General features: G+C 30.7%; 1 long non-coding RNA gene across 1 annotated transcript in view; it reads left to right on the top strand.

Annotated features, from left to right (window-relative positions):
- Positions 1 to 10,000, top strand: part of LOC136835714 (uncharacterized) — a 437,685-nt gene that overhangs the window by 183,994 nt on the left and 243,691 nt on the right. The window lies entirely within an intron of this gene.

Raw genomic sequence — 10,000 nt, forward strand, 5'->3', positions numbered from 1 at the left:
TGTGTGTATGTATATACTGTATATAGATATGTATATATATAGATATATACACTATATATATAATTATATACATATATATATGTATATATGTGTATGTATATATATACCTGTATACATTTGTATGTATATATGTATATATACATATATATATACTGTGTATATATATATATATATATATATATATATATATATATATATATATATATATATATATATATTATATATATGACTATATATATATATATATATATATATATATATATATATATATATATATATATATATATATATATGCACAATTTAAAGACACTATTTTTAGCATCAACATACGAGTAAACTATATTCAGATTTTTTTTACCCTTTTTTTTACCTTTTATCAGATGAATCAGCCATCGGGTATTTCAGCTTTTATCAAAGCATCATACTGCCCAATCCCATAATTGCTTTATTGACTAAAACACAATAAATGGACATAAAATCAGATATATCACTTTATTGATTGTAATAACTTATCAATAACGTACGATAACTACAAAGCAATGATAACGCTATTTTTCCTACAAAACTAGATATTAAACCAAGGCAAATATTGATAACATTTAGCAAAATGCATTAAATGTAAACTGAAGAAATAAATATTGTTCATGTTTGTTGATTTTCCAATTTTCCAATTGGGACGTTTACTTTTCAAGTGAGCTGTTTCTGGGTCGATTCCAAAGGAAGCCGGAACGCTTTCTGCTATTTTCGGTAAATCAAATCGCCTCTTTTGTAATTCTGGAAGAATTGTAATTTTGTGGGAAATAAAATATCTATACCTATCTGTTTATATATACTGTATATATATATATATATATATATATATATATATATATATATATACAGTATATATATATATATATATATATATATATATATATATATTATATACTGTATATATACACACACATATATATATATACAGTATATGTAAACAGATAGGTATAGATATTTATTCACAAAGAGTAATTCTTCAGAAATACAAAAGAGTGTTGTTTCCCGAAAATAGCAACTGGCTCGGAATCGACCCAGAAAACAGCTCAATGAAAAAGTAAACGTCCCAATTGGAAAATTGAAAATCAACAAACATGAACAATATTTATTTCTTCCGGTTTCATTTAATACGACATTTTGAAATGTTGATCAATAGCCTTGGTTTAATATCTAGTTTTGTAGAAAAAAATAACGTTATCATTACTTAATATATATATATATATATATATATATATATATATATATATATATATATATATATATATATATATATTATCATTTTGTACAAACAAAATATAATACCCTTTGTGCAACAAAACAGAAGTTCAAAGAATGAGAAAGGAGTATATATATAATATACACACACACACATACTATATATATATATATATATATATATATATATATATATATATATATATATATATATATAGTCCTTTCTCCTTCTTTGGTCTTATGTTCTATTTCACAAAGAGCGTTATATTTTGGCTTGTGCTGTAATGATAATAATAGCGCTAATAATTTTATGGGCAGCGGAGTTTGAGTCCAACTCAGACAAACTAATATTCCTTTACGAACGTCTGCTTCAGTATAGCCTCGGGTTAATTAGAACTCTGCACTGCACTGCGAAATACTTAGCTTTAGTTTTTTTGTTTTTTGAAATGTACCAAATATTAATGGGCAAATCTTTTTTTCCCGGAGATTATAACGAAACACCTCATGGCAGTAAAAGGGTATTAGTGAGTCATAAACTTGTCCTGGTATCTGGGAGTTGTAAACTCTAGTTTCCTCCACATATTCATCACTCTTCATTTGCGCATCGCCTAAGTCTCTAATTACGCCACATTGTTACTTTTCATTCGTAATTGCAGTATTCGTTTTCACGATTTCGATGGCGATAATTGTATAATAAGCAGGTGAAAAGTCGTGACATTGTCACCGATTACCTACAAACTGCCTCTCAGGAAGAGTGTGTGCTGAAGTCTCAATTTGAACGCTATTTGTACCTGATGAACGGAAACTTCTGGGAGCAGCAATATAAACGTGCCCTTCCAGCAGTGTTTCATAAAATGTGTATTTTCTTCGCTTCCGTTTCAGAACGCCGCGCTCGCCTACGTTCGAACGTTAAGTCTATCCGTCCGAACGTTAGTTTGTGAAGTTGAACAAGTCCATCTCTCTCTTGTTTAGTACCGTCGTAAACTTTACGGCGTCGTAAAACCAAGACAAAAATTCGTTTTAACTTAATTTTTAAGCCATTGTAAATAGGTTATGTTACCAGGAATTCTGGGTAAATGCTCTTGATATTTTGTACGCAGTGGTTACATACTATAACATCGTAATTCGGAACACATGAATAATATTTTACGCCTAAATTTCAAAATTATGTACTACTGTAATGCCAAGGTGATACGTCTGCGCATAAATAGTACCGCTGTGAAAATACCACTGATTACTAGATGTATTTGCAACGAAAAACTCATCAATTAAACGGCCTGACTTTTAATTTTACAACTTTGATCAAATTTCATAATTTCGAACAAATAAGTCGCAGGTAGTCCGAAAGATAATTAATAATAATTTTTGTGATATATAGTAAACTTCAAACTTAATATTCCACAAGAGAACACACAGTAGATTCGAATGCTACTATATTGGCATTTAGGAACTTGTGACCCGTTGCCATATACGCAAAAGTCCTAAACTCTATTGTTTGATTCAGTAACGCTTGGTTTCATTGGCAAGTTATTCGGTAAACCCTGTTTTGAACCGTCCCCTTTTTAGTTTTCTGTAAAAGAAAACTATTGTGCCGGCTTTTCTGTCCGTCCGAACTTGATTCTGTCCGCACTTTTGGTGTCCGCCCTCAGATCTTAGAAACTACTAAGGCTAGAGGCCTGCAAATTGGTATGTCGATCACCCACCCTCTATTCATCAAACTTACCAAATTGCAGCCCTCTAGCCTCATAAGTTTGTATTTTATTTAAGGTTAAAGTTAGCCATAATCGGCCTTCTGGCAACGATATGGGATAGGCCACCACCGGGCCTGGTTAAAGTTTCATGGGCCGCGGTTTATACAACGTTATACCGAGACTACCGAAAGATAGATCTATTTTCGGTGGCCTTGATTATACGCTGTACAGAAAACTTGATTGCGCTGAAGAAAAATCGGCGCCGTTTTTACTTGTTTACCATTATGTAGACGTTTTCTGTTCTATTTACGCCTTTTATTTAGACGCTTTCTGTTCTATTTCGCCCTTTATGTAGACGCTTTCTGTTCTATTTACGCCTTTTATTTAGACGCTTTCTGTTCTATTTACGCCTTTTATGTAGACGCTTTCTGTTCTATGTACGCCTTTTATGTAAACGCTTTCTGTTTTATTTACGCCTTTTATGTAGACGCTTTTAGTTCTGTTTACGCCTGTTATGTAGACGCTTTCTGTTCTATTTACGCCTCTTATGTAGACGCTTTCTGTTCTATTTACGCCTTTTATGTAGACGCTTTTAGTTCTGTTTACGCCTGTTATGTAGACGCTTTCTGTTCTATTTACGCCTCTTATGTAGACACTTTCTGTTCTATTTACGCCTTTTATGTGACGCTTTTAGTTCTGTTTACGCCTGTTATGTAGACGCTTTCTGTTCTATTTACGCCTCTTATGTAGACACTTTCTGTTCTATTTACGCCTTTTATGTAGACGCTTTCTGTTCCATTTACGCCTTTTATGTAGACACTTTCTGTTCTATTTACGTCTCCAATTTCTGATTCTTCAAGAATATCAGTGATATTCGTCAGAATATCAGTGGGGACCTATTTGTTTAAAATCAAAGAAACAAAAATTTTTTTTGAGATAATAAATATATAAGGGAAGTCTAAATTTATAATGGGATTAAAGTACGGGTTTCTGGGAACTCAAAAACATACGGTAGTTATTGCTGCATACATACAGCAAAGATGCTTGAGAATACCATTGAAAACGATCGATGAATGTTTAGAGTACAGAGTAATGACCTATACTATGTTCCCAGTGCACAATGAAATAGACCAGTACATAATAATGCAATATAGATAAAAAAAAGTTTAAGTTCTAGGTTTCGTATATTTCCCAGTTCTCGTCCTTCATCATATAGTTGTAAAGGCAACTAAATAATTTTTATGATGCAACTCTTTGCATTCTAAATTTTGTGCCATCTTCAACAATAAAAATTCAACTGGATGAGATAATCTGTCATTAATGAAATATAACGAAATTTAAATCTAGAAGAAATAATGAAACTAAACAAAGTATAATGGCGATTATTTATTGGTCTATCTTTCGTCATCTATTCATATCAGTTAGCTATTTGTTGTTCTTTGTTATGTTCCAGGAAAGTGGACAAGTTTCTCCTGTTTACAATAACCTGTAACCAAATTTTCAACACTTTGCTAATCAGTGAATTTCACGTTGTTTCTTGTGCTATTCAACAAATTTTCCTTTTCTTTTTATCCTCTCCTCAATTTTTATATACTTCTCCCAACCCGCATTCGAAATTTGGCCGGTGAAAGCTTAGAAACAGCTCCCCCTCTTCCATTGAGCGCAGGAAATGGTAATGCCCTCTGAAGTCCCTCTTTGCATTGAAGGAAATCAGCACTTTGTTGAAATTCCCTTCTCTTAATCTACTTATCGGAGCCACACGTTTCCACACTTCATTCTCGTCTCCTTGAATCATTTTCATATGCACCATTTCCTGTCGAGAGAGAGAGAGAGAGAGAGAGAGAGAGAGAGAGAGAGTAGAGAGAGAGAGAGTGCAATGAGTTACTTTCTTTGAATAAATTATGCTACCATATTTCATAGATCATTTTGCTTTGGAACTGGAATCTAATGCATTACCATGAAGCAAAAATAACTTGAGTGTCATTCCAGATATATATATATATATATATATATATATATATATATATATATATATATATATATATATATATATATATATATATATAAAGATATATATATACTGTATTTATATATATATATATATATATATATATATATATATATATATATATATATATATCTTTTATATGTATATGTGTATGTATATATATGTATATATATATATATATATATATATATATATATATATATATATATATACACACATAATTACATGTATAGTTCAACTTCCGATTACCTAACAAGTCTTTCTAAAAATCTTAAATTACAAATGTAACACTTACATTTGTAAATTCACCTTTCGTAAACTCAATTTTATAAATTTAGGGATGGCTAAGGATATGAGTTGCTTTTATTTATGATTTAAGGTGTGTGGAAATAAAACGCTCATTTTCTCATAGAGAATATAATGCTTTATATTACATTCTATTTCACATTTAATAACCTTATTTCTCATTGTGTTAGGTGTGAATTTTTTAATTTTTACAAATTCCCATGCATAGTAAAGTGTTCACAAATATTTGAAATTTTTTGTGTCACTGTGCTTCGTTTTAATTTTTTTTCCAAAATGTCTTACATTGATTTCAGTTTTGATTTTTAATCACTCTGCTTAATTTTCAGAATTTTACAAACGAATTAAGTGAAATAAAAACACGAGTGAAAATTTGATTAGCAATAATTTTCGCCGTGAATAAAAAAAAATGCTCTTCGTATTTTCAACCTACTTTGCATATTTCTTTTTTTCCAATTGAGTTTAAGATGAAAGAATATTTAATCATCATTCCTTTTAGACCGTCAAAGGATTCAATTTTCAAATTTTAATTTCCAGGTCTGCAACTTCAAAGGGAGGAACGCACACAAATTATATTACTTCATTAGTTTGAAAGATATTGTTATTACTCTTTTATTTTCTCAGCATATGATGGGACCTGAAAGCTTAATCTCTCTCTCTCTCTCTCTCTCTCTCTCTCTCTCTCTCTCTCTCTCTCTCTCTCTCTCTCTCTCTCTCTCTTTCCAAGGGTCTATTAATGCACATATACATGGGCTCATGAATTCATACACACATGAATAATGAATTCTTACGTAAACTAGAATACGGTACACGTCTAAACAGACTCACGCACCTGCGTACATAGATACACACACACATATACATATACATACATACATACATACATATATATATATATATATATATATATATATATATATATATATATATATATATATATATATATATATATATATAATTATTATCACTTTTGTACGTGATTCATTTATCACACATTACCACAGGTGAAAAATAAGAGAGACAGTGTAGGTCCAGACCCCGTCTCATATGTTTCACCTGTAATGTAATATATATATATATATATATATATATATATATATATATATATATATATATATATATATATATGTATGTATGGGATATATATATATATATATATATATATATATATATATATATATATGTATATATATATATATATATATATATATATATATATATATATATATATATATATATATATATATATATATATATATATATATATAATATTATAAAATATATATGAAAGAAATATGAGTATTTTTTTATAAATTTAAAACACTGAACTTAAACACACCAAACATAACTCACGGAGCTTCTAGAACAGAAACCACCTACTCATCCCATCGCTATTGTGATTTTATCAGTTTAGCGTCACTTCATTTTACTTAATGGAAATGACGTCTGAAAATTGTCTTGACACGACTTCCGGAATTAAAGAAATTCTCTAAGTATGAGCTATTCGGAAAGTAATTAACGTTCGACAATGATCTCTCTCTCTTTTTGTTTTTTTCGCTTTCACCCTGCGTTAAATTCCGTTTCACTTTTTTTTTTTTTTTTTTTTTTTTTTTTTAAACTCGAAATGCATCTAGCAACTTTTGTAATCTGAACTTTGCCCATCCCCTCTGGACGGATGGCCCTAACGAAAAAATACAATACATGTATTTTTCTACCAATTTTCGGATGATTTGGTGGTGGCTGTCCATCTCTGGGTCGAGCTGGATTTCCCCTTCGTCTCCTGCCATTTCCAGTTTGTGGGTCAACGGCAAACTCGTCTTTCATGAGACATAAACGCTCTCGAACTTACTTTTCCCCCTTCAACGTTTACTGTCCTTTGGGAGTTTTCCTTCGTTGTTTGAATATTCGTGAAATATTTCCCCTTGCGACTGGAATATTTTCCTCGCAAGAATGAAACCCTAGGAATATGTTATTTACAATAAGAAAATGCGTGGAAAATTTTCGTTGTTGTACGGAAGTTCTTGGAATATTTCCCTCGCAAAAAGAAATTTCTTGAAGTATTTCCTCCCTAAGCACTATTCTTGGTATATTTTCCTCGTAATAAGGAAACACTTGGGTTATTTTCCCACGCGCCTTAAATATCTTAATTTTTTTGCTATCATGGTTTGAGTATCATCCTAATATTTTCCATAGCAGTAGGAATATCTTGAAGATTATTTCTCTCCTGTGTAATTAGTATGTTTCCCCCTTGGTGTCATTAGAATTATATATCTCAGCTCGTATATACACTACTTACATATAATATACACGCACACATATATATATATATATATATATATATATATATATATATATATTTTTTTTATGTGAAGATGAAAGTATGTTTGTTCCATATCTCCACAAAAGTATGCCTTTATCATCACGAATTATTTGTGATGCTGTGATATTATTCAGCGCATGTTGATCATTCTCAGGTAATCAAGAAATCCGTTGATTATGCAAACTGCTAAAAAGGTTACATAAATATGAGATGGATACAAAAGCATTTGCGCAAAAAAGAAAAAAAGATTTTGTCTTAAGAGCATTGAAGAGGGAAAAGGTCGATGTATTTTATGTGGCTGACCGACTCAGTGTCTGGTGTATCACAAAGGTAGGGATTAATTTATAAGTTGCAATAATCTCAAATTGATGCTTACTTCAATCTGACTTTAGATTTAAAATTACAGGTATCTAGAGTTTTAACCGGCGATGAGGTTCGGGTTAGTTTTTTCCTATTCGAAAGAATAATAGATTTAAAATATGATAAAGACAAAATAGCGAATGCAACTGCAGTTTGTGAAGTACTATAAAATAGTAAGACCTCGTGCACCATCACATTATTATAATTCGCGACTGTAGAGGTCTTATTCCGTCGGGTAAGTAATTACAATCACAGAGAATGGATATTGAAAGGGAAAATAGAAGAATTCGAACGCAGGCTAAATTTTTATACCCAATTATCCCTGCATTTAAGTTGAAGAAATAACATCTTCCAAAAGAAAGGTTTTATTTTTCTTAATTATCCTGCTTTCAGAACCAATATAATCAAGAATGCCTTTTACCAACATTTAATATATTGACTTATACCTAGCTATCTATCTATCTATCTATTCATTTATAAACATATATATATATATATATATATATATATATATATAAATGTGTGTATGTATATATATTTATATAAATGTGTATGTATATATATATTAGAGTATATATATATATATATATATATATATATATATATATATATATATATATATATATATATATATATATATATATATATGCAAAAGAAGAATCATGGAACATCTATTTTGGTAAAAGATATAAAGCGTTGATTTCACTTCGACGACATTGACATTTTTCCAAATAGGTATATAATACAATAAAAGTATTACTGAACATTTATCAGGATCAAATTTTCGTCCTGAATTTTTCTTTGTAAATTTGAGAATGTATGAACCAATTTCACATTCATAAGGCAATATACTGTAGGACTAACAAAAAAGTTTATCACAGAGCAACGGTTGGCAACCACTATCCTGATCGGAATTGCAGGGTTTTGACAAGTACACCTGAGCCTCGCACAGTAATCGGTGTGATGCAACATGCCCTCAGAGTATCATTGCTGAAGTTGCTGATCATAATGACTTTATATCTTTTGCTTGATTTATCATCCTGTTTCTTTTAAAACATTACATTTAAAGTTTTGGTTGCTTATACTCCATGCTCTGTCAACTATTTATCTGTCCATTTAATTTTTGTTTGGAAAGGTGTAACATCTTTTTATGTAGACAATTTTACGTACAAACAGATGGAATAAAAAACTACTGAAATGTACTGAACTATCAGTTTCTTTAACTGTCCATTTTCTTTTACGATTTAATAAGTTTAAAAGGTTATTTCTTCTCTCTCTCTCTCTCTCTCTCTCTCTCTCTCTCTCTCTCTCTAATATCAGTAGATTTATAAAACTCTTCCTGAAGGCTCCTGTCATTTGCTCGTCTACCTAGATTTCATAAAAATGTCAGTCATTCTCTACTGCCCTTTCTTAACTAAAGACCATCGCCCATTTTTTTTATTTATGACTAAATAGAAGCTGGTGAGATAATTATAACTAAGGAATGCATCCTAGTAACTTGAGGTGGTTGAAATAAATTCACTCTGAGTACAATACAAGGCTTTATTCAAATTCATTTTAAACGGAAGACTCAAAGCCTGAAATATCTCACTATCAAAAGCCGACGCTCACTGAACCGTTTACCATCATTTATGTTTACCAGTGATGTTTTGCTGCATATGGTTTCCATCAAAGAAAGTACAATTCAGTTTGCACCAAGGTTTTTTAACTGGAATAAAGTGGATTTTGACGTAGGTAAGATCATTATATCCCCTCTAAATACAAAGGGCTGCCGGGGAATCTCTATATACTGCCTATTTCTTTAACTGATAGATCGGCTATTATTCATTTCTCAGCTAAACTACCGAAATCTATATATATTTATAACGCAGTTCTCTACTTGGAGCGTTCCACTTAACGATTAAAGGGTATTGTAATAGATTCCAGAAAGAGGTGACCTCTTGTGGCAAGATTGTTTATATATAATTATCACTTTGTACATCTTTTCACGTGGGCTGTAAATCAGGTAACTGATGGCTTGTTGACTGTAGTTTGTCGCTACTTGGTGAGAAAAGGGCTGTGGCTGGCAGCCTC

Source organism: Macrobrachium rosenbergii, chromosome 55 (genome assembly GCF_040412425.1).
Source record: "Macrobrachium rosenbergii isolate ZJJX-2024 chromosome 55, ASM4041242v1, whole genome shotgun sequence".
NCBI classification, from domain to species: Eukaryota; Metazoa; Arthropoda; class Malacostraca; order Decapoda; family Palaemonidae; genus Macrobrachium; species Macrobrachium rosenbergii.